Source organism: Pristiophorus japonicus, chromosome 10 (assembly GCF_044704955.1).
Source record: "Pristiophorus japonicus isolate sPriJap1 chromosome 10, sPriJap1.hap1, whole genome shotgun sequence".
NCBI lineage: Eukaryota > Metazoa > Chordata > Chondrichthyes > Pristiophoridae > Pristiophorus > Pristiophorus japonicus.
In genome coordinates this window covers 81555378-81560652 of record NC_091986.1, presented here as the reverse complement: position 1 = coordinate 81560652, position 5275 = coordinate 81555378, and the positions used below count along the sequence as shown (strand labels likewise).

The window sequence follows — 5275 nt, the reverse complement described above, 5'->3', positions numbered from 1 at the left end:
GAGGATTAGGAACTTAATATTCCTGGCTATGAGATATTTAGGAAATATAGGGAAGCAAAAAAAGGTAGGGCTGGCAATATTGATCAAGGGAACTACTATAACATTTGAAAGGGATGATGTAGTTGAAGGGTCAAATGCAATCTATTTGGTTAGAATTAAGGAACAATGGAGGAGCTATTATGCTACAGGGTGGATACTAATGACCACCAAATAGTAAAAAGATAGAGGAGCAAATTTGCAGGCAAATTACAGAAAGATGGAAAAAAATAGAGCAGCGATAATGGGGACTTTAATTATCCTAATGTAGACTGGGATAGTAACAGTGAAAAGGGGAAAGAGGGAGAAGAATTTTTGAAATGTGTACAAGAGAACTTCCTTGATCAGTTTTACGTACTTTTTTCAATTTAGTATACTGTATTCGCTGCTCACGATGCAGTCTCCTCTACATTGGGGAGACCAAACGCAGATTAGGTTACCGCTTTGCGGAATACCTCCGTTCAGTCCGTAAGCATGACCCCGAGCTTCCGGTCGCCTGTCATCTTAATTCTCCACTCCACTCCCACTCTGATACCCCCCGTCCTCGGACTCCTGCACTGTTCCAATGAAGCTCAATGCAAGCTCGAGGAACAGCACCTCATCTTTCGTTTAGGCACTTTACAGCATTCTACTCAACATCGAGTTCAACAATTTCAGATCTTAACCTCTGCCCATATTTTGCTCTGATGTATTTTTTCTCTCTCTTTGTTTTCCATGGCAGCTGATAATTATCCTGCCATTCACACCCTATCTAGACTTATCTTTTTCTAACTTCTGCTATTACCATCTCAAGTCGACCCATCATCCCTTTTGTCTCTCAAATCTCTCCTGTCTTCCACCCTATCCTTTTGTTCTTTCCTCCCCTCCCCCTTTCAGTGCTCCTTCAGAATTTGTTCATTTCAAACATTTGCTAGTTCTGATGAAGGGTCATCGACCCGAAATGTTAACTCTGCTTCTCGCCACAGATGCTGCCTGACCCACTGAGATTTCTAGCATTTTCTGTTTTTGTTTCAGATTCCAGCATCCGCAGTATTTTGCTTTTGTAGAAATATTTAACTGGTGTCGGACTAATTTCAGTAGGTTGAAAAGGATATGGTACAGGTGGATTGGAATCAAAAAATGATAGGTAATCATTAATTGAACAATGGGAGGCCTTCAAAGTGGTTCAGGTGTAGGGTAGACACATTTCTACAAAGGGGAAATAAAGGGAATCCAAAGCTATAGCTTCATAGGTGACAAAAAAATATAGATTAAAATTAAACAGAAAAATGAGGCTTATGACTAATGTAAGGTTCATAATACAATAGAGAACCAAACTGAATACAGAAAGTACAGAGTAGATCTAAGAAGAGGAATAAGAAGGCAATGGGCAAAAGTATGAGAATAAATCAGCAGCTAACATAAATGGGAACCTAAAAGTATTTTATAAATATATAAATAGTAAAATGATAGTCAAAGGAAGGGTGGACCCAATTATGGACCAAAAAGAAGTTCTTCCTGTGGAGGCAGAGGGCATGGTTGAGGTACTAAATGAGCACATTGCATCTGTCTCCACTAAAGAAGAGGATGCTGCCAATGTAGCAGTAAAGTAGGAGGTAGTAGTGATAATGTATAGGATAAAATTGGATAAAGAGGATGTACTTAAAAGATTGGCAGTACTCAAAATAGAAAAGTCATCTAGTCCTGATGGTTTGCAACCTAGATTACTGAGGAAGTAAGGGTAGAAATTGCAGAGGCTCTGACCATAATCTTCCAATCCTCCTTAGATATGAAAGTGGTGCCAAATGACTGGATGAAGTCAACTGTTACATGTCCACTTAAAAAAGGGGAGAGAGATAATCATAGCAATTTCAGGCTAGCCAGCCTAATGTCGGTGATGGGGAAACTTTTAGAAACAATAATCTGGGACAAAATTAATTGCCACTTGGAAAAGTGTGAGCTAATAAATGAAAGTCAGCAGAGATTTGTTGAAGGCAAATTATGATTGCTTAACTTGAATACCTTGATGAAGTAACAGACAGGGTTGATGAAGGTAGTGTTGTTTATATGGACTTTCTAAAGGCGCTTGAAAAAATACCACATAATAAACTTAATATCAGAATTAAAGCCCATGGGATTAAAAAGATAGTTGCAGCGTGGATATGAAATTGGGTATGGGACAGAAAACAGAGGAGTGGTGAACAATTGTTTCTCAGACTGGAGTGAAGTATAAAGTGGTGTGCCCAGGAGTTGGTATTCAGACCACTGTGCTTTTTGATATTATTAATGACCTGACTTGGTATACAGGGCATAATTTCAAAGTTTGTAGCTAACACAAAACTCGAAAATGTAATAAACAATGAGCAGGATAGTAACAGCTTTCAGGAGGACATAGACAGACTGGTAAATTAGGTGGATACATGGCAGGTGAAATTTAATGCAGAAGGATGTGAAGTGATGCATTTTGATAGGAAGAATAAGGAGAGGCAATACAAACTAAATGGTACAGTATTAAAGGGGGTGCTGGAACAGAGAGATCTTAGGGTGTATGTACACAAATCTTTAATGGTGGCAGTTCAAACTGAGAAAGTTGATAAAAATATGGGATTTTTGGCTTCAGTAATAGAGGCTTGTAGATTACAAAAGCAAGGAAGTTATGCTAAAACTTTATAAAACTCTGGTTAGGCCTCGCTGGAGAATTGTATTATTCTGGGCACCACACTTTAGGATGGATTTCAAGGCCTGAGAGAGGTGCAGAGAGATTTACTAGAATGTTACCAGGGATGAGGGGCGTCAGTAATGTGGAGAAACTGGGATTGTTCTCCTTGTGCAGAGAAGGTTAAGAGGAGATTTGATAGAGGTGTTCAAAATCATGAACGGCTTTGATAGATTGAATAAGGAATAGTGTCGGTAACCTGAGGACAATGATTAGCAAAAGAAACAGGTGGCATGAGTTCAAATCCCACCATGGAAGTTTGGGAATTTAAATTCAGTTAATTAAATAAATCTGGAATAAAAAGCTAGTATCAGTAATGGTGACCATGGACCCAAGTTTCCACCCTCTGTAAGAACGGCGCACCTCCATAAGGTCCGCCGACTTTCTCGAATAAAAAGGGCGCCGAAAACTTACCTTGTGATTCTGCGAGCTCCTCAGGACGTCTTCGTGCTCGGCGTGGTGCAGCACAAGGGGTCAGGGGCGGAGCCAGGTCCCAGCACTGAAAACAGTGCCGGGACCTCTGCACATGCGCGTTAGAGTGTACAGTAGCTCCTCGCCCCCAAGGCTGCGTGGGAGCGGCCCGAAGCACGCCAGCTCTAGCCCTGGCCAAATGGGCACCCTGGGCGACGATCGAGACTTGGGCCTCCCTCCCATTCAGTTCCCCCCCCCCCCCCCCCAGCTCTCTGCCGTTCAGCTCCCCCCCCTCCCGTTCAGCCTCCTGTTCAGCCCTTCCCCCTCCTCCTTCCTTCTCTCCCCCCTCCTCCCGTCGTCAGTGGGGCCCACCCGCCCGGCATCTTGCTGGGGGCGGACCCCACCCGAAGTGTTGGCGGCGGCGGCCCGGCTTCCCTGTCGGCGGCGGGGCCCATTCAGCCTCTCCCCCTCCCGTTCAGCCTCCTCTACCCCCTCCTCCTCTTCCCCCTCCTCCTTCTCCTCCTCCTCCTCCCCCTCCCCTTCTCCTCCTCCTCTTCCCATCCTCCTCTTCCCATCCTCCTCCTCTTCCCCCATCCTCCTCCTCCTCCTCCTCTTCCCCTCCTCCTCCTCTTCCCCCTCCTCCTCCTCCCTCTTCCCCTCCTCATCCTCCTCCTCTTCCCCTCCACCTCCTCCACCCTCTTCCCCCTCCTCCTCCTCCTCTTGCCTTCCTCCTCCTCTTCCCTTCCCCCTCCTCCTCTTCCCCCTCCACCTGCTCCTCTTCCCCCTCCTCCTCCGCTCTTCCTCCTCTTCCTCCTCTTCCCCCTCCTCCTCCCCTTCCACCTCCTCCTCCCTCTTCCCCCTCTTCCTCCTCCTCCTCTTCCCCCTCCTTCTCCCCCCTCCTCCTCCTTTTCCCCTCCTCCTCCTCCCTCTTCCCCCTCCTCCTCCTCTTCCCCTTCCTCCTCCCTCCCCAATCGCTCATTCCCTACGCCTGATTTATAAGTGTAGGCAAGGTTTTTCTGAGCGTACAAAAATCTACACTTACTCCATTCTAAGTTAGTTTGGAGTAAGTTTTTGCTGCCTAAACTTGCAAAACAGGCGTAAGTGTCTGGACGCGCCCCCTTTTGGAAAAAAAATCTGTTCTAAAATGAAACTATTCTAACTCATTAGAACTGGAGCAAACTAAATGCCGAGAATTGCAATTTCTAAGATGCTCCATTCTAAACTAGTTGCTCCCAAAAATAGGAGCAACTCAGGCCAAAACTTGAGCCCAATGAAACTACCGGATTGTTGTAAAAATCTAAGTGGTTCACTAATGTCCTTTAGGGATGGAAACCTGCCCTGGTCTGGCCTATATGTGACTTCAGACCCATAGCAATGTAGCTGACCCTCTAAAATGGCCTAGCATGCCACTCAGTTGTAACAAAACGATGATGAGAAACAATAAGAAGAATAAAACCGGACAGACCACCTGGCATCGACCTTGGTATCGGCCATGGACATGACTATGGCACACCCAGCCTGGTCGATCCTGCAAAGTCCTCCTCACCAACATCTGGGGACTTGTGCCAAAATTGTGAGAGCAGCCCTACAGACTAGTCAAGCAACAGTCTGGCATAGTCATACTCACAATATCATACCTTTCAGCCAACATTGCTGGGTAAGTCCTGTCTCACCGGCAAGACAGACCCACCATAGGTGCCGGCACAGTGGTATACAGACAGGAGCGAGCGACACTGAGAGTCCTGAACATTGACTCCAGACCCCATGAAGTCTCATGGCATCAGGTTAAACATGGGCAAGGAAACCTCCTGCTGATTGCCACCTACTGCCCTCCTTCCATGTTGAGCACCACTTGGAAGAAGCATTGAGGGTAGCAAGGGAACATAACATAGGCTGGATGGGGGACTTCAATATACATCACAAAGAGTGGCTTGGTACCACAACTACTGACCAAGCTGGCTGAGTTCTGAAGGTCATTGCTGCCAGTCTAGGCTTGTGGCAGATGGTGAGAGAACAAACACGAGGGAAAAACATACCTGACTTTGTCCTCACCAATCTACCTATTGTAGATGCACCTAACTCTGACAGCATTGGTAGCAGTGACCATCGCTCAGTCTTTGTGGAGACGAAGTC

General features: G+C 45.8%; 1 pseudogene; it reads left to right on the top strand.

Annotated features, from left to right (window-relative positions):
- The first annotated feature begins 1481 nt into the window (after window positions 1–1481).
- Window positions 1482–5275, top strand: part of LOC139274601 (general transcription factor II-I repeat domain-containing protein 2A-like) — a 6665-nt pseudogene continuing 2871 nt past the window's right edge.